The 27,543-nt window shown below is 47.5% G+C and overlaps 2 protein-coding genes across 2 annotated transcripts in view; both read left to right on the top strand.

The window, feature by feature from the left end:
- Positions 1-3,104: 3,104 nt before the first annotated feature.
- LOC147701054 (interferon-inducible GTPase 5-like) overlaps positions 3,105-27,543 on the top strand; it is a 114,249-nt gene continuing 89,810 nt past the window's right edge. The window contains exon 1 of the mRNA XM_086929849.1: positions 3,105-3,235. The gene's annotated coding sequence lies outside the window, so the exon portion shown is untranslated. The remainder of the gene's footprint in view (positions 3,236-27,543) is intronic.
- LOC147701055 (interferon-inducible GTPase 5-like) overlaps positions 3,128-27,543 on the top strand; it is a 44,300-nt gene continuing 19,884 nt past the window's right edge. The window contains exon 1 of the mRNA XM_086929851.1: positions 3,128-3,235. The gene's annotated coding sequence lies outside the window, so the exon portion shown is untranslated. The remainder of the gene's footprint in view (positions 3,236-27,543) is intronic.

The following is a 27,543-nucleotide window of genomic DNA, read 5'->3' on the forward strand; positions in this document are numbered from 1 at the left end:
CTCTGGTCTAAGACAGGAAACGAAAGTGAAGGCAAGCTCACACAAAGAAAGAAACATTGTGAAAGAAACTGAAGGAAAAAGCGCGTGCACGCAGCTGAATCCAGCCGAGAAAAAGCTCGTGACAGTTTCTTGTCCTTCATTCCCCCGAGTCAGGCAACTAAAGAGCTCCAGCTGGACGCATCCTTCGGATGCAGTACCAGCGAGCCCTAAAAAGGGAGATCACGGTAAGCCAGGGAATTATAGATTAATCTCCTTGATTGACGTGGAAGCCAAACTATACGCCTCGTGCCTATTGAACCATCTGCAACGTTGGATCGAGGAACAAAACATCATCCCCAACTTCCAAACAGGATTCAGGCAAGGCATGGGCACTCAATCGAACCTTGCAAACCTAGCTCTCTTGACGGAACAGGCGCAAAGAAGGAAAGTCCGCCTCCTAGCCTGCTTCGTGGATATCAAATTAGCATTTGACAGAGTGAGCAGGAATCATTTATGGAGCAAACTTAAAATATGGGGCATACCAAATGCACTCCTCACCGCAATTGTAACTTTGCACACCGACACCTGGACATGAGTCAAGTTGGGAAACGGGTCGAGCACCACTGGAAGTATCCCAACACAAAGTAGTCGAAGCAAGGCTGTGTCTTGGCCCCAAGTCTTTTTAATCTGTATTTATCAGACATTGCCCGATACTTTGAAAACCCTGATTGCCACCCCCCGAAACTGGCCAACAAGCCAGTCGCAATCCTCCAATATGCAGATGATATAGTCCTGCTAAGCCAAACCCCAGTGGGACTACAAAGATCGATAAACAACCTGGCATCCTACTTGGATTCGAATCAGCTAGAGATAAACAAAGATTAAACAAAAATCGTCCGTCTGGTTGATAGTAGGAAATTAAAGTTCAAATGGAGGGTTAAGGGGGCCCATGTGGAAGAAATAAGTTCATACAAATATTTGGGCGTAATTATCGGGCAGGGCACAAGTCACAGGGAACACAAATTGTCCCTCAAAGCAAAGACCCAGTCCCTGATCTATGCCTACAGATCCCTTCGTAGAAAATTGGACTGCCCTAACCATTCGCATTTGTTAAAAGTTATGGCTGCTCAAATCCAACCAAGCTTGTCATACGGTCTTATCTCCTGGTGTGGCAAAGATTCACATTTCCAGAACGAATTGCAGTCAAAAATCTACAAAGCAGTTTTTGATTTGCCAAAATGTGCCTCACCCGCCCAGGTAAGACTGGAATTCGGGCTTCAGGACCTCAATTACAGGGAAATGTGCAACTTTATCAAATTCTGTCACACCCTCCGGTTATCCGAAGTGGACATCTAAATAGACTCTGTTGGGATGAAGTAAGGACACAGAACGAGCAAGAAACCCCAAACTCTTGGGGGAGCTACCTGAGTACATCTTTGGCCACTTTGGAACTCCAATCAGCATGGGACAACAAGATGGACCGAGCGTCCTTTAACAAAACTGTCAATGTTGCAAGTAAAAAGAAATCTTGATTGGAAGATAGATTTGCACTCATAAAGAGACGGCATGGATGGACAGTCATGAACTCATACAAGTCTTCGAAGCCACAAACCTACTTATCTGCCAATTTTAGCTCCTTTTTGAAGATGTACTATCTAAAGTTCAGGTTGGGGGTGCATGTCTCCAAGGATTTATTCCCCTCTTGGTTGACAGTTTTTAACTCAGAACGTTGTCGCTTATGCGAATACCAAAAGGAAACCTTGGCCCATTTGCTGTACGCATGCCCAGTTATGTTAACCCAAAGGAGACAATACCTAAAAGCGATTTTTATCAACCTGAACATTCGCTCTAGCAGACAAGCAGTGATAAGGTGGCTGGAGGGTTCGTCATGCATCTTGTCTTGCCGAGGAGTCAAGTTTATGAGATTAGTCAACAGTTGCCTATTGCAAGCGGACGATCTTTAATCATAATTGTAGGTAACAAATTCCCATACTTTTTAAAGTGGTTGGTACATAATTTTAACTTTTTGCTGTAATTTGATCTAAATATAGTTTTAGAATGATTTTAAAATAAGATTGTTTTCACATTTGAAACATATGGGAGTCAGAGCACAGTTGCACTTTTGTATATAGAACACCTCTAGCTGTTTGATAAGATGAAACTTACTCTTTTAATGTAGGGGGGGCAATGTGATGATTTTAATTAGTAAAGCAATAAACATTAAACTACACAACAACAGGTTAATTTTTAGACTTTTAGGCACGCGGAAATAAGTGATTAGGCGAAGACACAGACTTGTCTCGAACCTAGTTCTCCAGTAACCAGGTGGGCAGCTCCACCGATATGCCACATTCTCTAGTGTGTTTCCCAAAAAGTTAAACCTACTTTTACCCATGTATACGTATTTTTGCTTATTTTCGAATATATTGAAATATGAATGTTAATAAGAAGAGATAACAGATGGCAAGTTTTCTTTTTAATTATAACAGTATGCACAATGTCCACGAGTGTTGCTGTCTACTTCCATTAAGGCCTTTATGCGTTTCTCGAGATAGAAACCCACCGTTTCCACACGTTTACACTTATTTACTAAAATAGCCTAAACCTCGGACGAGACGCCAAAACGCAACGTCGTTCCGTCCACCTTTCAAGATGTATCCGCCGCGTCGGTGCTACTAAAATCGAAAGAGGACGGCGCCGAGAATGCTTCTTTCGATGCTAAAGCGCGGCCGCCATCTTGAAAATGAAGAGGAAACCCGCAGACGATATGAAACACGGACAACCACAACTAAAATCCAATGAATCTGTCACAGTACAATTGCAAATATATGTTAATTATGTGAAAAAGTGCGGTTTTTAACACCCCTGATGTTTTAAAATTTAAATACACGTAACAGAATTTCATTTGAAATCCACCAGTAAACTAAAAAAAGGATATACAAAGTATTATCGTCTAATTTGTCTGTTGGGGACAGATAGGAGGAGGATCGGAAACGGTGACCACTTGTACTCCTGGTTGTGTGATGGAGAATGTTACAGTACGTCTTTACTTTTCAAAGCTAATTCTTCTAAAGCCTGCTCTCGTCCTTGTGTAGGATGTCCCTTTTTTGGGCATTATTTTGCCACTATTTTGTCTAAAATAGACATGCCAGCTTTGAACCTGAAAACGTATCCGCTCACGTTAGGAATTAAGAAAACTTCGGTCCGGCGACTTTATTACAAAGGGGGAAGTTATTGCTACACTGCGGGATCTCAGGTACAGCGACCTACTAGAAAATAATAATGTAACACAACAAGCAAGTAATTAATCTGTTAGTTTCTGGAAAGTATTGCCCTCAAATATTTAATCTATGCCTTCCTCTGTAAAATATTAGTTAACAGTTTTTCATGTTCGGTGATCTTAGAATGACAAAACCCCCAAACACGTAAAATCGTGTTACTGGGTATTCTTGTTCCCAAATTGTACTTTATGTATATTATAAGACTGCCAGTGTGTATGCTTCTGTGCCCTTGTTACCCTGTTTTACGTAAATCTTGTGTTTCCTGCAGTGCTCTTTAATAGCGCAAACCTTGCAGAATCATACTTGCTTGTCCATATACCAAAGTTTGCAACTTTACCCTGTAGACCACAGCTCTTCCTCAACTATCAGTTCACCATTATTTTCCAAATTATTTGATTGAGATTCTGCAGACAATCCTCAAAGCCATTCTACTACTCGAATATTTGAATTCCCATCCATATAAACAAGCATTTGCAATGCAATGGGTCTCGAATTTGCGAGAGTTTGATCAATTGGCATTGTAAATGACAATGCCTTTTATTTATGTTTTAAAAATCAACACATAATTTAAAGGCATTGTCATTTACAATGCCAATAGTTCAAATATGAGACCTATTGCATTGCAAATACAATTGCATTGTTGGGCTCCCAAGGGTACTGAATCTTTGGAGCAGGGCACAAGTCCTAAAGAAAGAAGTGGGGGGACGCTGTCACCGGAAGTGATGTCACAACAGGAAGTGACGTCACAAAAGGTGCAAGGGCCGGGATCAGGGGGGGATTAGCGATAGGGATGCGGGCGGGGCAGTTTTTCAATATTTTTATTCTTCTTCAACTTCCAGGTTAATTGGTCATGGGAATGTGATTAATGGCACCTGTTCTGGATTTTCAGGGGTGTGGAGGGACAGAGAAGATGTGTGTATGTGAGCGTGTGTGTATGGGGGTGGGGGCGCACTTTAGCCATCCATTGGACGCCCTCGCGACGCAGGTGTGAATGTCAGCCCTGAAGAGGGGGCAAGGATTCCTCGGGACTTCCGCGAGTCCATTATATGATGGGGAGGGATGAAATAATAATTAGCGATGGAAGCGCCGTCTCATTTGTAAAGGGGGGGGGGCTCTTTATTCTGCCACTTCAAGAATCTGCCTCTCACCCTCCCCTCTCACCGCCGAGTGATGATAAAGAAATCTGGAAGGTAGTAGTAGCAGCTCAGAGAGCCCCGAACGCCCCCCCCCCCTTCCACTCCCCCAAGTGATGCAAGGTGTTGGGGGCGTGTGTAATTATCAATAATAGAAACCCCGTCGCTTGTGATTGGGGGAGGTGAGTGGGCGGCTCCTCCCTTCTCGCTCCAGATGCAAGATGCCGGCCGTGTGGGCGAGTAACGCCATAATCGAAAGTCCAGCTTTTGCACAGGGGGGACGGCGTCCACCCGGTAAAACCCCTTAAAATAAGTGGGGGGATGCCGTCCACCTGCGTGGTACCCCGACTCGAGCCCTGCTTTGGACTGACAGATATTGAGAACTTTCTTTGATAAAAAGCAAGTAAGGCTGAGAAGGGATAATTTCGGAAGGGGTCTGAGTTCTCATCCCTCACCTTCAAGATAGACCTATGGCCTCTCAATGCGTGAGAGGTGCTCTAATATGAGATGAGGTGCTCTAATATGAGATGAGGTTCTAAGCCTGAGTTCAATTCAGCTGCAAAAAATATAAATACTGTTACTCTAAAAGCAACACATTAAAAACTACAAAGCTGGTACAACAACCTCTTTAGCTGTCAATCGTCAGAAACTACAAGTGCAAAAGCACCATCAAGAACAATAACTGAGCGGTAAACAAAAACGAGGAGCAATGCATCGATAATAATTAGCAACTTTAAAACAACTCCTCCATAACTGTGTAGATAGTAAACCGAAGCGTTCCCGCAGGATTTATGCAGTTTCCCTTGCGTGGGAGAGCATCTTATTTCATTGACAGCTTAACATCAACAGCGTGTGGTAAAGTGAGGCCTAATTATCAGGATAAAGGCCCTCCACTGGAAAGCAGGCCCACGCTGAACTATGCATGTAAAGTTTATAAAGCTTAATTCACGTGTTCCATACTCTGACCTGCCCCGCTGTACATTGTACGTGAATCAGCACACTTAATGACTTCAGACAACACTTACATTTACCCAGATATTTTCGATCAGTAATATATCTGGGCGGGTAAAAATAAACAAGCTAGGATATGGGCAGTGTAAACGGCCTCGTGGAGGTGGCGGGGCTTTAGGTCTGGTTGGTGGGGGTAACAGACACGAGGGCGAGACTAATCAGGGATGGGGTGGGTGGGGCATTGAGACAATACCGGCCGAATGGCCGTGATACAGTGAAAGTGGGCACCCGTAGTGTTATTGAAAGCAGGCGCCCATGTGCTGCCTGCAGTAAAAGAAGAAAATAGTGCTTACACGACTAAATAACACGTACAATGTAACAACCGACGTAAAAGGACCAGTCGCCATTGGAGGTTACTCCGGGCCGCGGATGTGCTACGAACTAAGTAGCCTGTTGGGAGTCGTCGTCTTAGAAAATTACCACAGCATGAACATTACCCCTGCCATGGGAGCCCATGGAGCAAACTTTTCTACTTTTGTTAATTACGGGCCCTGGTGATGTCTGGGTGAGCCTACATGGGTGAAACCGTGAGTTTTTTATTTTAACACACATATATCCCCTTGGATTGGGTGCGCCTCAGCATGCGTACACTGCCGGAGGATAATTTTTGATCCTGAGGAATGCGGAGCTGAATTAGCATTTAATAGCTGAAACATGTCAACCTTAATTTTTTAGGGCACAAGGTTTCAAATTTACAAACCTATAAGTGTCCGTCACACTACTTTTCATTGATGCCGGCTAGCCCTTTATTAAAGTCAGTACAGGGCACAGTTGGTCATCTTTTAACTACCAATTTTTAAATCACTGACACTGCACCTTGAGCACTACTTCACTACACTATATCACACACAAAAAAACCAGCTCTGCTGTAAATCAGGCGTTGCAGCACACTGGGGGGACATTCGGTCTCCCCAGTGGGAACCCAATGATGAAGCATGTCACCAACTAGCAGTGAGTGAGGGTTCTTATAAAGAAAAAAGGTTTTTCTTCCCCTTTTTTCACCTTTCCACATCTTTCTTTGGTTATTGCATATATAGTTGCAAAATTTGGATTTTTTTCATTTGTTTGCACAATTAGTCACTCCTATGTTGTTGTTATATAGTATCTTTGAGGGGTAGAGGAGTGACCAAGCCACCCTAACTCTCCTGTTGTTTAGGGCTCGTCCTATTTCATTCCGCAGGAATGAATAGGACAAGCCCTATTGAGGTGAAACTAAGAGCTAAACTAAGCTCTTGGAAATGCGGATTTCCAGAAAATGCACGAGACCTCGATGAGGTCTCGTTAACGCGCTTCTATCCGCCCGAGCCGCCTGCCTCCACATCAAAGCCATCTGTTGCTTTGCGCTCGGCCTCAGGCCGGCATTTCTCCTCCCCTAATTATTCACTGCATGGCCGGCCGGCACATCAAAGGCTGCTGCTCCCCATGCGTCTCGTTCGTTATGTAAGTGATGTGGGCACGCTTTAGGAAATATTTGCTCGTTTCCGGATGTTGAAGCCCCTGTGCTTACATTTGTGATGGACTTTAAAAAAAAATAATGAAATGATGCCTCATAGCTTAGCTTGTCTTTTCAACAACCTCGCCTGCCTTCTGGCAAGCCTTTGACACGATTATTCGGGGTGCTTCACACAGCATGTTATGACTATTTTGCATGGTTTTCAATTATGGTTCTGTTTCTGGCATGGGTAGACTTAATTGCATTTTTGTTTCAGAGTGCAATCTCCGATGGGTGATTAGCTCACGTTTCTGAAAGAAAATATCAGAGCCAGCTTAGCTGTTGGCCCGTGATTTTCTTACTATGCATTCAGTCACGTTTGTTTTCCCTTGGCTGCGCTTACCTTATCTATACTACTATTATAAAGAGAGAACTTGCACCTTTGAGCCAGGTAAACTCGAAAACTACACCACCAATCGAAACACCCAAGACATCTTAGAAAACCTCAGGAGGAGCAGAAGGACATAGGCTACATAAAAATTAAAAAAAACGTTGTTTAAAATATTTAGAAATAAAAATAAAGTAGTGCCTTGCAAGTAGCTCCGGCCGGACGTCTGCGTGAGGGGAGGAGCGGCGTTCACCAGCAACAGGAAGAGCGGAGGACATGAGCGCCGGGAGGAGCTGCGGAGCGGAGTGCGACTTCATTTCGGGATCCTGTGGATGACAAAGGATTGGAGAGGAAATACAAAAACAGCAGTGGTTCTGCCTTGAAGCCCCGCACCTAAATGAGCGCCATGCAAATCCGGCATCCTGAACCAAATAAGAAGTAACTTTAAAAGTCCGGGCTGCGGTGCTCGCTGACTGGAATGATTCATTACTGAGGAATTGTAAATGAAGCAGAACAACACGTCACCCGATGGAAAACTCCTCGAGGTAAGCCTGTGTGTATGTGCCTGCATTTAAACAACAAAGACTGAAAACTTGAAGCAAACCTTCCCAAATCACCAGTCGGTTCATAGTGAAAGATATGTGTTTCTTTTAGGCAGGCTGCGCAATATAAAACATGCAATCGTGAGTTTGAAAGTAAACCAGCATTTATAAAAGGCGGCAAAGTGCTAATTAAAACACGAACTTTCAATCACATTTGAAAATCATAACGCAGATTGTCATTAAGTAATTGCGTGCACAGCAGTAACAGACAAAAGCAAGAAAGGAACATTAAACAAATATAGGCGAAGATGGACAAAAGGGATGTAAAAAGGAAAGAGCTTTTAACAACAATGTTTGAAAAGGGTAACAAACAAGCTGCAACAACAAGTGATCCAGATAAACAAAACACATCAATAACAACGGACATGAAAAGCAAACTGAGACAATGGGAGAAATTAAGCAGGAAATAAATAAATAAATCCTGGGAATTAATTACCCTAAACAAATATTTGGAAGTACGTCGTATCCCAAGGGGATTAAGAATCATGCTAATACCAAATCAACAAGATGCTTCCAATGAGCTCCTACAGCAATGGGGTGAATACACAGGAAAGCGGAGAACATGAGCGCCGGGAGGAGCGTCTGCGTGAGGGCTGCGATGCAGCCCCCAGCCCCTTTCTGCCCCGAGCAATCCCGGGGCGGGCTGCTAGTATCTTCATAACTTTGTTTAATCGTCTATTGTATCTGCTTTCCTCGGTTGTTCACGAGCGCCCGAGCCGCCTGCCTCCACATCAAAGCCATCTGTTGCTTTGCGCTCGGCCTCAGGCAAGCATTTCTCCTCCCCTAATTATTCACTGCATGGCCGGCCAGCACATCAAAGGCTGCTGCTCCCCATGCGTCTCGTCACCCTTCCTCCCTTGTTTAGAAGCCTGTGCTGGCCTTGCAGATTTATCTCTTGAACACTGTGAACAATGTTGCATGGAAAAGCAAGTACAACGGAGCACTTGGGCATTGGTAAAGGACACTGAATATGACGGCTATAACGGGCATCAACAGATATTGTTTTCTTAGGCATTGTTCAGTGCAGCCAAGGTTCATTTTGTGCAGCTGCTGATGAACACACACAGTCTGATGTATGTCTTTGACGACCTACCAACCCCATCACAGAGGGGCTTTGAGAATGCCCACTCATCTCCATTAACTCTTACTGTATTGTCTAAAAATGGACAATACATGGGAGATATTACAGCAACATATTTTTTCAAGTGTTATTTATATATTTTGTAAATGCACAATAGAGGTGTGAAGTTATACTTTTTATTTTCGATGCCTTATGTTATTTAACACTGGTTGAGCTTACAGTAAATCGTTGTCTTATGTGAACTAGTTAGTTTACAAATTCGGCTGCAAAGTAAATTTTGGCCTGTGCTTAAAGTGAAACCATTGTTCGCATATTTTACAGAGGCAGAGTTCAAACGTGCATGTTTTCAGGATGTTAGTTCTCTTGGTGTTGTGCATGTGTCAGCTCAGCTAAACCAGTTGCATGAGCTATAAACACAGAACAACATTTTGGGATGATCCATCAGTTCCATTGCATTAAAGTGCATACACTTCCAGTGACTGTGGTAATGGCAATGATATCCTGCGCATAAAAAGTATTTTCTTATGGATAAACAAGACATTTCACTGTTTTAGTCAACATGGTTGTTCTTGAGAGTGTAGAAAGTTGTCAAGAACCCAGGAATATGCTCAACTCCACACCACCGCTCAACTCCACACCACCGCTCAACTCCACACCACCGCTCAACTCCACACCACCGCTCAACTCCACATCACCGCTCAACTCCACACCACCGCTCAACTCCACACCATCCCTCAACTCCACACCACCGCTCAACTCCACACCATCCCTCAACTCCACACCATCCCTCAACTCCACACCATCCCTCAACTCCACACCACCGCTCAACTCCACACCACCGGCAACTCCACACCACCGCTCAACTCCACACCACCGCTTCATCCATCCATCCAACCACTCCATCCATCCATCCATCTCCCCACTCCATCCATCCATCCCCGCACTCCATCCATCCATCCATTCCCCCGACTCCATCCATCCCTCCCCCACCCCACACTCCATCCCTCCCCCGCCCCACACTCCATCCCTTGCCCACACTCCATCCCTCGCCCACACTCCATCCCTCGCCCACACTCCATCCCTTGCCCTCTTGCCCTGCCTCTATCTCTCACCCTTTCTCTATCTCTCGCCCTTTCTCTATCTATCTTTCGCCCTCCCTCTATCTATCGCCCTCACTATCCATTGCATCACCACAGCATCACTCAGGGGCACCACAACATCACTATGCGCTACCAGAGCATCACTGAACGCCACAGCATCACTCGTCGCCGCCACAACATCATTCAGAGCCACCACAGCATCAATCTGTGCAACCATTCAACAACAACTGATTCAAATATGTTCTCTCAATGTTTCAAACTTTATTACAAATGTCACAAAAAAAGTTAATATTTCACTTCTGTTCTTGTATTTTCATCACAATAAAATACACTAAACATAATCTTCCAAAAAGTTATTTGCAAAAGTTTAAGCTATTGCCATTATAAATTACAATAACTTTTATTTAAGTATTAAATATTTAATATTAATACATCTAAGACATGTAAATACAACACATATTGCATTACAAATGCTATAGGTGTCACGTTTGCAAAAGTTAACACTATTGGCATTGTAAATGACTGTAAGGGAGGGTCAGGAACGGGCTGGACACGGTGCCTGGGTAAAGAGGGTTTTATTTTAACATACAGCTTCTTTTTACGCAAAGTTAGTCTCTCCTAAGCAAAATCGGCAGGATCCGTGGTGCCGGCTGGGGGGTGACAACAAACCCTATGCACACACTTGACAAGTAAAAAAAACGGATACAATGTCCAGATGTAAGAATTCGATAGAGCAGAGAAACCACAGTAATGTTCAGGAATTAATAAGTATCCATGAATGAATAAGTATCAATGAAGAAGTCTTGATCTCCTTGTTTTATTCCAACACAGTATGTGAACAACCAGCCGACACGTGTTTCATCGCATCTTGCGAATCTTCAGGGCTCTATTGGTTGTGTATCGGACTATATGGTCGCTCTTCCGGTGATACTTCCGACCCGGAAGGGCCCAAGACCATCCAAGCTCTATTGAAAAGTGAGGTATAATAGCTTGCAAGCGTAGTGCGCTTGTTATGGGGTACCCGGGGGAAGATGTTGTACTCGGTCACTTTGTATCTGAAAATCCGATGTTACTCAATAATTAGGGATAGTTCCGTAGCCTGTACCGGATTCGGTGTCTTAAAGCGTTCTGTTGTTTCCTTCTTCTCCCGGGTCTCCTCGTTCGAAGTGCGAACCTGGGGGGTGTTCTCTCCTCTAGGGCGGTCCTGGTCAGGTTGGCGTTTCTCCCAAAGGGCCTCTCGCGTCGGGTTTACCGGGAGACAAAATAATAACAGAAAAGGACCAATTACTTTCTCGTCCTGTAACTTTTGTTTCAGGGGTACCAGGGAGTGAGGGACACCTTCTAGTGCTCAGGCTTTACCGCGTTCTAAGTGTCAGGTGTGAGGGAGGGTAATTTTACAGGGAAAGGGTAGTGCAGGAATACTAGGAAGTAGAGGGTCTTTTTACTGCGGGTAGATAACCCCGCCGTCCCACCCAGTTTGAGAACCTGTCCCGTACCTGTCGTAGCCACACTCCTCCCTCGGGAGTGTGGCACGGCGCAGCGCGGTCTCGTTGGCCTCCTGGCTCGTCTTCTTCGGTTAGCAGGGCTTCGCCTTTCCCCGCCTCGTCTGCTTCTCGTCCTGGTTTGGCGTTCTCCTCGTCTCCCCGGCGTTCTTCCTCCGCGCTTTCCTCTCCTCGGCTCACTCCCGGATCGGTGACATCACACGCCGACTCCCAAGGTTCCGGGTCTTTATCCAATGCAATGAAGGATACGTCACGGTGGGCAGTCCCTGCGTCCCGGTCAGTCTGCCAGTTAAAGGGGCCTGTTTGCATTTCGTTCGAAGGTATTCTCCACGCAAAGGGTTCGTCCTGTGAGGAAGGAGTAATCATTTCTTCATCATTGACAGACCACCAGTTAATTTCCTTGTCGCTGCCCTGATTACCAGTCATCGTACCAGTCACCTGGTTACACTCCTCCCCCCCTTGTTTCTCCTGATCGGGGAGAATGGGCGATCTAGATAAAAAGTCAGCATTAGCATTGTCCCTCCCCTTGCGGTGTTTAATCACAAAGGAGAATGGCTGAAGAAACAAGGACCACCTGAGGACTCTCGGATTGAGGGAGGTGTTCCTTTGCATCCACTGTAATGGAGCATGGTCAGTATAGAGCACAAAGGGACGGCCTTCCAGATAATACCGTAGTTTATCCACAGCCCACCTAATAGCTAAACATTCACGTTCAATTGTCGGGTACTTCCTTTCCCTGGGGTGCAACTTGCGGCTTAGGAACAGTATAGGGTGTTCTATTCCATCCTCCCCCTCTTGCGACAACACTGCCCCAATCCCTACCTCAGAGGCATCGGTGGCTAACGAAAACGTTTTGTTGTAGTCGGGCGGTATCAGCACTGGATTCGTAGTGATAGCTCGTTTGAGTGCATCAAACGCCTCCCTAGCCTCCCTTGACGGATGATTCAACTGAGAGGGCTTAGATGCTTTGCTTAGTAAGTCTGTCAAGGGACTGGCCGTAGCCGCAAAGTTCTCGATAAAGCGTCTATAGTATCCTATTAGGCCTAGGAATCCCCTCAAGTCTCTTTTGGTGGATGGAAAAGGGGTCTGCATAATAGCCTTGATTTTCTCTTCTTGTGGTGCTATGACCCCCTCTCCTAGCAGAAAACCTAAATACTTCACCCTGGGAAACGCAGCTCTTGATTTTTTTGCGTTAACATGCAAACCTGCTTTTTTAAGGGCCTGTAGGACGTTCTGTACATGTCTCAAATGTTCTTCCCAGGTCTTACTAAAGATAACAATATCGTCTAGATAGACGGAACAATATTGGTTCTGTTTAGAGAGGACCCGGTTCATTAATCTTTGAAAGGTGGCTGGAGCCCCATGTAAGCCAAATGGCAGTACATTGAATTCAAAGAGGCCGTCTTCTGTAGAAAATGCTGTTTTTTTTCTGTCCTCTTCTCTCAGGGGCACTTGCCAGTAGCCTTTCGTGAGGTCTAATGTTGTTATATACTTCGCCTCTCCTATCCTTTCAACTAACTCGTCCACTCTTGGTATGGGATAGGCATCAAAGGCAGAAATGGCATTCAAAGCCCGGAAATCCATACAAAAACGAGTGGATCCATCTGGCTTTGGAATCATCACTATAGGAGATGACCAGTTGCTGTGAGATGGCCTGATGACTCCTAGTTTGAGCATCTCTTCTACTTCTCTTTTTACATCCCCTCGCCTAGCGGCCGGAATCCTATAAGGTCGTTGTTTGACTATCTTTCCTTCCTCTGTCTGAATTTGGTGTTCTGTCAGATGAGTTAGACCAGGGTTATCTGAGAATATGGGAGAAAACGGACTGAGAGTCTTTAATAGACCGTCTTTCTCCTGTTCCGTTAATTCGGGGTTGACAGGTAACTGCTCTAAGGTGCTTTGGGAACCATTGACAGGTAAACCAAAGTGGGCTGCTTTAGGAGGGGGTCCTATCCATTTTTTCAGTAGGTTTATATGAAAGGTCTGGCTTCTGGAGGGAGATAGTTGTATTCTGTATGTAGTGTGTCCTATTGTGTCTACTACGGGATATGGTCCTAACCACTCACTCTTGAACTTCTGTGTAGAAGAAGGAGGTAGTACCAACACCCAGTCTCCCTTGTCAAGAGTGCGCCACCTTTTCCCCTTATCATAGTAGAACTTTTGTTTTCGTTGGCTTTGTTCTACATGGGAATATGCCAAATCTCGGAGCTTTCCCAACTTGGATTTTAGTTGTTGGGTATAATCTAAGAGAGACCTTTGTTCCTCCAAGCCTTCCTGTTCCCAGGCTTCTTTGGTTATCTCTAAGAGAGATCTTGGTTGTCTGCCATACAATAACTCAAAAGAGGAACATCCCAAAGTACTCTGTACTTGAGCCCTCAACACAAACAGGGCGAGGGGTAGAACCTTATCCCAGTCCTTGCTTTCTACTGTTAGCATCTTCTTCAGTGTTGTTTTCAGTGAGCGGTTATACCTCTCAACGAGGCCATCCGTCTGGGGATGATATGCCGATGTTTTTATCTGATGTAAATCTAACATTTTGCATACTTCCCTCATTAACTTCGATACAAAAGGGGTACCTTGATCCGTCAGGATCTCTTTTGGGAATCCTACTCTCGCGAACAGTTCAACCATTTTGTCTGCTATATTCTTAGTAGTGGGAGCCTTTAAGGCAAAAGCCTCAGGAAACCTAGTATGATAATCCACTATGACCAAGGCATAGGTGTTCCCGCTGGTAGACCTGGGTAAGGGTCCTATAAGGTCCATCCCAACCCTTTCAAAGGGTTTACCTATGAGGGGCATAGGTTGCATAGGGACAGCTTGGGGACGAGTCATGTTTTTCTTTTGACAGATTGCACATTTCTTGCAGTATAGCTCCGCCTCTTTATAAATGCCAGGCCAAAAGAAATGTCGGGTTATGTTCTGTGTGGTTTTCTCTGTACCTGAATGTCCTGCTGTGAGATGTGAGTGGGCATAATAAAGGATCTGTTCCCGGAAAGCAGACGGTACTACTAACTGAGGGTCATCTCCTGCCTTTCCTTCCCTGTATAGTAAATCATTTTGTATCACAAATCTGGGGTACGTCTGTGAGGTGAGGGTTTGGGCAGCATGTGCGGCTTCCCAAGCATTCAAAAGTGTAGTGTCATTAGCCTGTGCGAACCTAAAATTCCTATCTAGTACCCAAGGTTCCTTTACTATGTAAGCATCTTCTGGTTTGACATGAGCGGAAAATTTATCCTGGAAGAGGGACATAAAGTCGGGATTGTCAATGCCCAAAATGATATCTTCCGGCAAGGTTGATATGACTCCAACTTTGATTTGCACAGGGGTTCTATTCTGAGGTTCAATGACCAACTGGGCCACAGGATAGGGTCGCACATCACCGTGAACGCACCTAATATGCACTTGTTCATTAGGAACAATCTGTGTTGGCAGAACTAATTTCTCCTGTACTACAGACTGTCGACACCCCGAGTCCAACAAACCCCTTATGTATTTATCATTAATCCTGATACGTACATAGAACGATGGACCCATCTCTGCGGTGTACATTACAGCTCTGGGGATATAGCCAACCTCCATTGGTTCTTCGGCTGGTTTACTTTTTGGACACATCCGTGCGATGTGTCCCCACTCCCCGCAGTCAAAACACTGGGGTCCCTTAAACGGTACGCTATCCACCCTCAACGGTTTTTGCCTGACTGGAGGTGGTAGCTCCGGTTTCTTTTTGTCACCTTTCAATGTTGCAATCGGTTTGCTGCTCTTCTCAGAGTCCCAAGCAAATGTTCTAGGTTGGGCTCGTGAATAGTTGGTGGCCATTTCAATTGCTTGGGCCACGGTTAGGCCAGAGTGTTGGCGTAGCCACCTTTGAGTTCCGTATGGCAACGCCTCCATGAATTGTTCTAATACTATGCTGTCCATAACATCCTCTTTACTTCTTTGGTTTGGTTTTAACCATTTTTCTGCAGCCATCTTCAGCCTCAAATACAGGGTTTTAGGATTTTCCCCTGCCACTCCTCTTTCTTTTCTAAACCGGACGCGGTATGCCTCAGGGTCTAGTCCTAGGTGATCCAGGATAACTTCCTTAATATCGGCATAAGGGGTATTGCCTGCATGGTTAGCCACCTGATAGGCTGCTTGAGCTTCCCCAGATAACAAGGGGGCTAAGAAAAAGGGCCATTTCTCTGTGGGCCATCCACAGGCTTGGGCTGCTCTCTCAAAATTTGAGAGGAAGGCGTCAGGGTCCTCCCCGGTGACATATTTTTGTAGTGAGACGCCTGAGGGATGGGGACTTCCGGCTCTACGATCGGTGCTGAGTACTGGTGTCTGGGCTACTTTCTGCAGGCTTTCTATCTGGGCGTTGATAGCGTTCTTAAACAGTTCCCGGTCAGCATCAGCTACCGTAATTTGGTTTTTTATAGCCCATTCTAGCTTATCTTGTCCTTCAATGAGATGTTGGATTACTTGATCCATCAGTGATTGCTGGTGGGGGTCAGGCAATCCCACTTCTGACACCACTTGTAAGGGAGGGTCAGGAACGGGCTGGACACGGTGCCTGGGTAAAGAGGGTTTTATTTTAACATACAGCTTCTTTTTACGCAAAGTTAGTCTCTCCTTAGCAAAATCGGCAGGATCCGTGGTGCCGGCTGGGGGGTGTTCTCTCCTCTAGGGCGGTCCTGGTCAGGTTGGCGTTTCTCCCAAAGGGCCTCTCTCGTCGGGTTTACCGGGAGACAAAATAATAACAGAAAAGGACCAATTACTTTCTCGTCCTGTAACTTTTGTTTCAGGGGTACCAGGGAGTGAGGGACACCTTCTAGTGCTCAGGCTTTACCGCGTTCTAAGTGTCAGGTGTGAGGGAGGGTAATTTTACAGGGAAAGGGTAGTGCAGGAATACTAGGAGGTAGAGGGTCTTTTTACTGCGGGTAGATAACCCCGCCGTCCCACCCAGTTCGAGAACCTGTCCCGTACCTGTCGTAGCCACACTCCTCCCTCGGGAGTGTGGCACGGCGCAGCGCGGTCTCGTTGGCCTCCTGGCTCGTCTTCTTCGGTTAGCAGGGCTTCGCCTTTCCCCGCCTCGTCTGCTTCTCGTCCTGGTTTGGCGTTCTCCTCGTCTCCCCGGCGTTCTTCCTCCGCGCTTTCCTCTCCTCGGCTCACTCCCGGATCGGTGACGTCACACGCCGACTCCCAAGGTTCCGGGTCTTTATCCAATGCAATGAAAGATACGTCACGGTGGGCAGTCCCTGCGTCCCGGTCAGTCTGCCAGTTAAAGGGGCCTGTTTGCATTTCGTTCGAAGGTATTCTCCACGCAAAGGGTTCGTCCTGTGAGGAAGGAGTAATCATTTCTTCATCATTGACAGACCACCAGTTAATTTCCTTGTCGCTGCCCTGATTACCAGTCATCGTACCAGTCACCTGGTTACAATGACAAAGTTATTAATTTCGCTATTTTCAAAACAAAAACATAAATAAAAAATGTGTAATTTACAATACTAATACCTCTATCTTTACTAATGCGAGCCCTATTGCATTGCAAATGCTTGTTTTGTGTGTGGAGGTTACAAATAAAGACAAGGTGGTACTAAGGAGGGACTAACAAGCCTATTTACGAATCAGAATCCAGCATTTACTAAGGGCAATGACACAAGCCAATGACAAATGTGGGTGGGGTGTCTATTCCATATTCCACTACAACAAGTCTCTCAGAGCAGTGCATGCGAGCTGGCTCTAGGCTCGACCTAAAAACTAATCCCACACACTGTTTGCCCAGGCAAGAGAGGGCTGGTGGTCCCCTTGAGACATAACCAATCACTAGTTTTCACTAAAAGAGTACAGTTTCCTCTAAAGCAGTGGTCTTCAAACTTTTTAATCCCGCGCACCCCCAGTGGGGAAAAAAAGTCACTTGGGCCTACCTCAATTTTCACAATTATTCTATTAAACTTGCAATGTTTAAATATGTATAGACTTATTTAAACATTAAAGTTTAGTTCTGTTACCGTTTTACAAATGCAATCAAATACATAATTGTCAAACATACCATTCTTTGCAGGCAGGCTTTTTTAATGTGTAAAAGTATCCACAGTATGATTATTTGAAATGGGGTTGGGGTTTTTTAATAATATTTAGAGTCCCTTTCCTTTTGACACCTTCTCCCAGCCAGAATATAAATGACAAAAGTGGTTAATGATGGCCCATAACAGAGCGACTTAGTGCCGCTAATTTTTTTCTGCTGGTCAGAAAGCACCGTAGTCAGCATAATGCTTCTTTTGGCCAGAGCTTGGCGCCCCCCCCCCCCCTCCCTGCCCCCACCACCCCAGGATCACTCAAGGCCCCCCAGTCTGAAGACCCCTGTTTTAAAGCATGTACTTTCTTGATCCTCCTCTGGTTTGCACCAAGGAGTGGATCGGCTCCTCAAGCTCTGCCAGGAGCCTCAGGCCGCTTGCGGGTAATTTGAGAGGAAGCACATTGGGAGTGAGCAGGATCTTCGGAGTTTTGGGATTGAGCAGGGGCCTTAGGATCTTTGTGTGAGCATAGCACAAGTGGAGCTGAGGGTAAACAAGCTGCCAGGAATCTTATGATGAGTGTAGAGTTTCCAGGTAATAGTGCACAAAACTTAAATGGCATAAGGGAGAACATGATATCATGTTGCCTTAGAGTGAGAAGGATTCCAAGGGCACCAACATAAGGAGCCTCAGGGGACCAGAGAGTGAAACTGCTCCTGCAGGGGAGTAGGTAGTTAAGGGACCAACTGATGATGAGCAGTAGCCATGAGGCCTTAGTGTGAGAAAGTCCTATGGGTCAATGAGGGTGCCCAGAAGTCTCCGGACTCAGGATTTTGAGGGTGTGTATTTTTCAGTGGAAAATGAGAATTCCTAAGGATGTGCATGAACTTTAGGGTTTGAATATGTGAGTAATATTCAGGTATCTCAGCTATGGACCTAAATGTGAACAGCAAATTCGGGGTCTTGAGGGCTGAGATTTATAAACTTGCAGATGAGCTTCCAGGGAGCTATGGATAAGCTGCAGTGGAATAATGTTCTTTTTAGTGTTCACCAGTGTTAATGATGCTACAACATTTTAAACAGCTTCATTAAGCATAAGTACTCCTAACCTGGACTCCCTGATACAAGCAGTGTTTTTCCGCAAAGTCTGCGATAGTGGGTCACTATTTTTTGGACGTTCGGCCTACTTTTTGTCCCACTATAGTCCAAACAATGGTTCAAGTACACCACTTGAACTAGAGACAATTTTTAGAGAAACAATCTAGGGAAAAGACCTCCCAACATAAGAAAATAAAAAAAGGGAGAAAAGTGCTACCCAACTATTAAAACACCCATACCCATGTACAAAATAAGTAATTTTGTAATATTATCAAAAAAGGGTATCAAAGACATATACAATAACGATGGCGCTCATACAGTTACACAAACAGTGTTACAAATGTGAACAATGACAGGTGTAAACAGACAAGTTAAGGCTGAGGAAGAAATACAAAAGGCAGGTTTCGAAACTAAACAGAAATACACAACAAAACAATTTGTGTCCTCGTTAATTTAAGCCACTCTTTTGGCGTCGACGGTGTTTTAACTCATAAATAAATGGAGGGTCATCATCAGGACAAAATGTCAAATGTAGGAGTGTCCACTGTGTTTCAATAAAAACGTCTCAGTCGTCATGAAGAGTGTATCAACATGAAATGTGCATCAAGCAGTGGTGCATTCATAAACCCAATGCAAGAGGAATAAAGACACAATCTGCTGGTATGTCAGAAAATTTCTCAAGAGAATGAATCAGAACCTATAATTGTAGAGGGTGAAGCCAAATTGGCTGAAAAAACGCAGTCATCTAATATCCAGTCATAGATATTCCTTGGAGCAGACGCCGAGGAAGTAGCATGAGCCGGCATGCGGGTGGGACGAGGCGGCTTAAACTTGACACATAATTGAGCGCACCGACTGGGATCCCCGGAACCAGCATGACTGCTGGATAGTCCCCCTGTATGCAACTGTAACACACACCTTCTCCACACCTGTGTTGAAGTCCTTTTGTCAGCATGTCTTCTGCTTCATCTCCTTTCCCTTCATTTGCTGTCTTCTTCTGCAGGTAGTTTCTTTTGTCTCGTTGACATCATCAGACCCCTAATACCACTACCACCAACACTCACTGCCCGTTTCTGCTCCCCTGCGCACCAGGTGCGTTGCAGCCAGTGCAGAGTGTGCACTCGCTGTCCATCACTCCTCCCCTGCACTCCAGGCCCTGGGTTGTCAGTGCACAGTGTGCCCTCACAGTCCATCTCTGCTCCCCTTCACACCAGGTGCGTTTCAGTCAGTGCAGAGTGTGCACTCGCTGTCCGTCTCTGCTCCCCTGCACACCAGGTCCTTCCCAGTCACTGCAGTGTGTGCACTCGCTGTCCATCTGCTTCCCTGCACAAACGGTCTGTTGCCGTCAGTGCAGTGCGTGCACTCACTGTCCGTCTCTGATCCTCTGCACAACAGGTCTGTTGAAGTCAGTGCACTGTGTGCACTCACTTGCCGTCTCTGCTCCCCTGCACACCTGGTGTGTTGTAGTCAGTACAGTCTGTGCACTCACTTGCCGTCTCTGCTCCCCTGCACACCTGGTGTGTTGTAGTCAGTACAGTCTGTGCACTCACTGTCCGTCTCTGCTCCCCTGCACAGCAGGTGCGTCGCAGCTGCTGCAGCGTGTGCACTCTCTGTCCATCTCTCCTCCCCTGCACTCTAAGCCCCGGTTGTCAGTGCACATTGTGCCCTCAGTGTCCTGCTGTGCTCCCCAGCACACCCGGTCTGTTACAGTCAGTGCAGTGTGTGTACTCACGTCCCACAGTCCATCTCTGTTCCCCTTCACTCCGGATGCGTTTCAGCCAGTGCAGGGTATGCACTCACTGTCCGTCTCTGCACACCAGGCCCTGGGTTGTCAGTACAGACAGTGACCTCACTGTCCGTCTCTGCTCCCTGGTACATCAGGCTCACCAGAAAAGCACTTCAACACCCATTAGGGGTAACAGGTGCTATATGAATGCAAACCTTTCTTCCCCTTCTATCCCTCTGCTATCCTTCTCACTCCAAATAACGGACTAATATCCACCACTCAAATTACTTACATATTTCACCTTACTCATTCACCACTAATCCTTTAGGGGTTTTCGGAGTAGCGCACTACTCACCCAAAAAAAAAAGCACTTCAACATCCCATACCTTTTTAGGTCTCGCTGGCGTCGCAGCGCAAAGCGCTGTCGCCAGCGACACTTATTGTTGCTGTGTAAGTAGTGAAGTGGGACGGAAGAGGTGCACAAGCTTAATAAACCCAGTGCAGACAATGGCTGTGAAGGCGCGCTTTAGGAGACACGCGCTGTGAATGCACGTGCTTTAGGAGACGCGCATCTCTTCTCGCGCTCTCCCACACTTTCACAGCACGTGTCTCCTACAGCGCGCGGTCACAGCCATTGTCTGCAATGGCTTTAGTAAGCTCGTCAGCAATGTGTCCCCGGACTCAGATAACACCCCCTAACCCTGCCCCCACTACTCGGCGGCAGAACTTGTTCTATATTGTGAGTATGAGGAAGTATGCAGGTGTGATACACACGCTATACCTGCTCGGTTCACGTAAGGTAAGGATAGCTTGCGATGCTGTTGCCTGTTTTTAAAATACATTTGAAACATTGCCATGGCTAAGACAATGCACAGCATCAAGGTAAGATTGCCTAATTAAATGGGACTCAAACTATCGGCATCGGAAGGATGAGAAGTCGAGATTGCCATCACACGTAACCTTGTGTCTGGCAAGTCGCGACAGATGGCAATAGGTAGTGCTTAACTCGCACAGCCTTAAGCAGATGTACTTCTCACAACAAAGACCAATCAAGCGTTGTGGGAAGCAAGAACACTGTAAAATAAACAGAACGGGCTCGCTGTTTTCAATACAGAACGTGACGCAAGCACACAAAACTTGGTAGATGCTAAGTTCGCTCTTACGCGTCACCACTCATCTCTTCGGAAGTGGCGATGTTTGGAAACGGACTCACTCTTTGTAATCTCGAGGATGCTTCTTGTTCAATCAATCATCAATGAAATAATTACTAACTTTATGTTGGGAGCAACCAAGAGCATACATATTCAGCCCCTACAATACTGTTCATCCCCCGAGGTTTGTGCTGGCCAGTATCACACACAGCGCTCGTAAACAAAAGGTTACCCCTCCTGATGAGTCTGGTTTGCACCAGACATGGAATATTGACTCAAAAGGGAACTGCGTAACAAGGTCACACCTGCTCCTGGTAAAGTGGTGTAACAAAGCGAAATCTTCTACACGTACCCCCACTGAATGGGTCTGTTATGTTGGACATGCAGTGTGAAATCTCAGCTTGAGACTGATTTTGGAGAAGTCAGCAGTAATGTTCATTAGACAGCGTCGTTGTTTAATTTGTACATATTTTTTTTTCAAATGCTGAGGCACACATTTTTTTTTTTTTTTTTTAAGAGGCTGCCCTCGGTGCTCCCAAATGCCCAGTTCGCCAAATACAGGGCCTGCCTAGACCCGATTCGACGTCATGCCTTTCTTCCACCCGCCTACACTTCCTGTATGTTTGTCTCACCTTGCATGTTCTTTTTCTTCCCTTTCTTGTCCCTTTGTCTCTCATTTGCTGCCTTTTCTATCTTTCTCTAGGAAACAGTCTGATTATAAAATAGATATTACGCGCCCCGAAACTGAGAGCTGGTGCCCAACACTTGCAACCACTGTCACCAATTAAGCCCTGACGCAGCATCCTTCGAGAACTGCAGCATAATTAGCCACCCAGGCAATTCCTCGCCGTTTACCTAAAGCTGTGTTCGTCGGTACTGTGCATTTCGGCGTGTTTGGCAATCGGACAGGATAGGACAGGCTCAATTGCACTCGAAATAAACATGAAAGCCCATCATCTCCAAGCACCGAGGCGACCCGCAGCAGACAAAATGATTGTTCCAGCGCTATAATTAAGGCCCTGGGGAGATCAAGTTTGAGGCTCAAGACTAATGCCCGGATAAAGAACAGCAATAATCTTGTAATCAGGCACAGTGTTACTCGTGCCCAAAATTGGACAGTGATGTCCAACTGTGAGGAGGGAACAGAACTCAGTACACATCGCACTCTTCCTGTCTGTAGCCAAATCATGTGACCTAAATTACCTTTTTTGCCTCTTTTTCTACCTAGCGCATATTGCATAAATATATTTTTTCATAGTGGTGTATGTTCTTATTATTGTTATTTGGCAATTAGATAGCGTATAATTTGTCATTAGAGTGGTATTACAGCATTGTTCGCTTTCTGGGTCGAGGTTCGTATCGCAGACCGGAGTATAAGTCTGAATACGTTCCTGGAGATGTGCTGTCACTGTCAGCAGGGTAAGTGGCTCAGTTAGTTTAAGTTCCTAATAATCAGTGGCCTGGTAATGCTAACTGGGTCGGTAACAAGTGTTACCAGCCCTGTCAGAATTACAAGGTCCACTGCGCAGTGGAGCACTCTGGAGGAAAATGAAATTTACCTGGTATTTTTTTCTTATGATATCACAGGCACACACACCACCAGCTATCAGTGCACAATTTCTGCAGGCACACACACCACCAGCCATAAGTGCACACATCAATTGTTAATGCATCCACAATTAACTATTGTAGCAATCGCAGTATGGCACACTTTACTATTAAACATATTCATCTAAAGCGCAGCATGCCACCATTGCTACAAAACTAAATACACATTTTTTTGGCCTACAATTTATAGACTTTTGTTGCAATTGGTGTTGCAATAATTAGCAATCCCAATAGCTCAAACGTAATTAATGCGAGACCTATTGCATTGCAAATGCTTGTTTCCCCTTCTATCCTTCTGCTATCCTACCGAATTAAATGACTGACTAACCTATCCACCACTTAAAAGTTACTTTTATGTTTCACTATACTAATTCAACACTAATCCTCTATGGGTCCCGGAGTAGCATGCTACTCGCCGAAAACGTGCCCTGATGCCTCGTCAGGGGTAGTAAGCGCTATATAAATGCAATTACAATTACAATACATTTACCAGGCCCTAGGTTGTCACTGCAGAGTGTGCACTTACTTTCCATCTCTGCTCCCCTGCACAGCAGGTGTGTTGCTGTCAGTGCAGTGTGTGCACACTCTGTCCGTCTCTACTCCCCTGCACATCAGGCCCTGGGATGTCACTGCAGAGTTTGCACTCACTGTCCGTCTCTGCTCCCTTGCACACCAGGCCCTAGGTTGTCAGTGCAGAGTGTACACTTACTGTCCATCTCTGCTCCCCTGCACAGCAGGTGTGTTGCTGTCAGTGCAGAGTGTGCACTCACTGTCTGTCTCTGCTCCCCTGCACACAAGGCGCTGGGTTGTCAGTGCAGAGTGCTCACTCCCTGTCGCCTCTGCTCCCCAGGCCCTGGGTTGTCAGTGCAGAGTGTGCTCTCACTGTCCGGCTCTGCTCCTGAACACACCCAGTCTGGTGCAGTAAGTTCAGTGTGTGCACTCTGTGAACTCACTGTCTCTACTTTCCGGTACACCAGGCATTGGGTTGTCAGTGCAGTGTGTGCACTCGCACACCAGGTGCGTTGCAGTCATTGCAGGGTGTGCACTCTCTGTACGTCTCTGCTCCCCTGCCCTCCAGGCCCTGGGTTGTCAGTGCAGAGTGTGCTCTCACAGCCTGTCTCTGTTCCTCTAAACACCAGGTGCGTTGATGTCAGTGCACTGTGTGCACTCACTGTACGTCTCTGCTCACCTGCACACCAGGCCCTTGGTTGTCAGTGCAGAGTGTACACTTACTGTCCATCTCTGCTCCCCTGCACAGCAGGTGTGTTGCTGTCAGTGCAGTGTGTGCACTCACTGTCTGTCTCTGCTCCCCTGCACACAAGGCCCTGGGTTGTCAGTGCAGAGTGCTCACTCCCTGTCGCCTCTGCTCCCCAGGCCCTGGGTTGTCAGTGCAGAGTGTGCTCTCACTGTCCGTCTCTGCTCCCTTGCACACCAGGCCCTAGGTTGTCAGTGCAGAGTGTACACTTACTGTCCATCTCTGCTCCCCTGCACAGCAGGTGTGTTGCTGTCAGTGCAGTGTGTGCACTCACTGTCTGTCTCTGCTCCCCTGCACACAAGGCCCTGTGTTGTCAGTGCAGAGTGCTCACTCCCTGCCGCCTCTGCTCCCCAGGCCCTGGGTTGTCAGTGCAGAGTTTGCACTCACTGTCCGTCTCTGCTCCCTTGCACACCAGGCCCTAGGTTGTCAGTGCAGAGTGTACACTTACTGTCCATCTCTGCTCCCCTGCACAGCAGGTGTGTTGCTGTCAGTGCAGAGTGTGCACTCACTGTCTGTCTCTGCTCCCCTGCACACAAGGCGCTGGGTTGTCAGTGCAGAGTGCTCACTCCCTGTCGCCTCTGCTCCCCAGGCCCTGGGTTGTCAGTGCAGAGTGTGCTCTCACTGTCCGGCTCTGCTCCTGAACACACCCAGTCTGGTGCAGTAAGTTCAGTGTGTGCACTCTGTGAACTCACTGTCTCTACTTTCCGGTACACCAGGCATTGGGTTGTCAGTGCAGTGTGTGCACTCGCACACCAGGTGCGTTGCAGTCATTGCAGGGTGTGCACTCTCTGTACGTCTCTGCTCCCCTGCCCTCCAGGCCCTGGGTTGTCAGTGCAGAGTGTGCTCTCACAGCCTGTCTCTGTTCCTCTAAACACCAGGTGCGTTGATGTCAGTGCACTGTGTGCACTCACTGTACGTCTCTGCTCACCTGCACACCAGGCCCTTGGTTGTCAGTGCAGAGTGTACACTTACTGTCCATCTCTGCTCCCCTGCACAGCAGGTGTGTTGCTGTCAGTGCAGTGTGTGCACTCTGTCCATCTCTCCTCCCCCGCACTCGAGGCCCTGGGTTGTCGGTGCAGATTGTGCACTCACTGTCCCTCTCTGCTCCTGAACACACCCAGTCTGGTGCAGTAAGTTCAGAGTGTGCACTCACTGTCCCACAGTCCATCTCTGCTCCCCTGCACAGCAGGTGCATTGCTGTCAGTGCACTGTGTGCAGTCACTGTCCGTCTCTGCTCCCCTGCACACCAGGCCCTAGGTTGTCAGTACATACTGTGAACTCACTGTCTGTCTCTGCTCTCCGGTACACCAGGCCTTGGGTTGTTAGTGCAGTGTGTGCTCTCACTGCCTGTCTCTGCTCCTCTGAACACCAGGTGCGTCAGTGCACTGTGTGCAGTCACTGTCCGTCTTTGCTCCCCTGCACACCAGGCCCTAGGTTGTCATTACATACTGTGAACTCACTGTCTGTCTCTGCTCTCCGGTACACCAGGCCTTGGGTTGTCAGTGCGGTGTGTGCTCTCACTGCCTGTCTCTGCTCCTCTGAACACCAGGTGCGTCAGTGCACTGTGTGCACTCACCGTCCCTCTCTGCTACCCTGCACACCACCTGGGTTGTTAGTGAGTGCAGAGTGTGCACTCACTGTCCGTCTCTCTGCTCCTGAACACACCCAGTCTGGTGCAGTAAGTTCAGTGTGTGCACTCACTGTCCCACAGTCCATCTCTGCTCCCCTGCACAGCAGGTGCGTTGCTGTCAGTGCAGAGTGTGCACTCACTGTCCGTCTCTGCTCCCCAGTCCCTGGATGTTCGGTGCAAAGTGTGCACTCACCGTCCCTCTCTGTTCCCGGGTTGTCTGTGCAGAGTGTGCACTCACTCCCCAGCACACCCGCTCCGTGGTCGCCGTGCAGTGCGTGTCGCAAGCGCCCTCTGCCCGGTGACGCAGTCGCTCCCTTTGCCGCGGGCACAAAGGTGGACGCCTCGGCTTGGTTTCGTTTCCTCGCCTCACACTCCTTGAGCTCAGTGGAGTGGCGGCTTCGGCGTGAGGAGGCCCCTCCCTGGGACAGCGGAGGAGAGAGCCTGGAGACAGCGGAGTAGGGACGAGAGGAGACGCACCGGGCCGGCCGCCTCACCCTCCGCTCCAGGGAGCCGCTCCGACAGGTCGGTACCTCAGGGCCATTAATGTCTCTTCCCGCCAGGCTCGCATCCTCCCGGGTCCCGAGGGTGGGATGTTCTGCAAAGTCAAGCAGACCTCGGATGGGAGAGTTCTTTTAGTGTTCGTGCCGCACTTTGTAGGGGGTTTTGGACAATATCTCTTTATTAACGTTCGAGGGCATGTGGGGTAGATACGGGGGTGACCCACCTGTGGGACACCCCCGCGCCGCACGGCCACCAGCTGCTGCGTGTGCCCCTTGCCTGCCCTCTGCCTCGCTGCCTGCCTCGTTTGCCGGCTGCCGGCTGCCCCCGCTGCTGTTGTTATTGCCGTGTTTTGTCTGTAAATTGTGCCTGTTTTTCTTTTTTTTATTCATTCCATTGTGCCCGTGTTTTTTGGTTTTCCTTCCTTGTTGTCCGCCTACCTCGCCGCCCTCCGCTCTCCCTTCCCGCCACCGCCGCTTTTCCCCGCCCCTTTTTCTATTCTGTACCCTCCCCGCTCCCGCCTCCCAGCTGCTCCGCCCACCCGCGCACTTGGCCTTAAATGGTGACCGTGCGACGCAGGTGAGTGTGACCCACCTGTGGGTCACCCCCGCGCCGCACGGCCATCAGCTGCTGCATGTGCCCCTTGCCTGCCCTCTGCCTCGCTGCCTGCCTCGTTTGCCGGCTGCCGGCTGCCCCCGCTGCTGTTGTTTTTGCCGTGTTTTGTCTGTAAATTGTGCCTGTTTTTCTTTTTTTTATTCATTCCATTGTGCCCGTGTTTTTTGGTTTTCCTTCCTTGTTGTCCGCCTACCTCGCCGCCCTCCGCTCTCCCTTCCCGCCACCGCCGCTTTTCCCCGCCCCTTTTTCTATTCTGTACCCTCCCCGCTCCCGCCTCCCAGCTGCTCCGCCCACCCGCGCACTTCGCCTTAAATGGCGACCGTGCGAACGCGCAGCCGTCACGCGCAGCGGGCGCGCCGTTTGTGCGCCGAAGGCGCGCCAAAGGTAAGCCCGTCTACGCCCGTCCGCGCCTGGACCGCGCCCAGTGCCAGGACCCCTGGCCCACGAGGACCCCGAC

This window comes from Lissotriton vulgaris, chromosome 7 (assembly GCF_964263255.1).
Source record: "Lissotriton vulgaris chromosome 7, aLisVul1.2, whole genome shotgun sequence".
Classification (NCBI taxonomy): Eukaryota; Metazoa; Chordata; class Amphibia; order Caudata; family Salamandridae; genus Lissotriton; species Lissotriton vulgaris.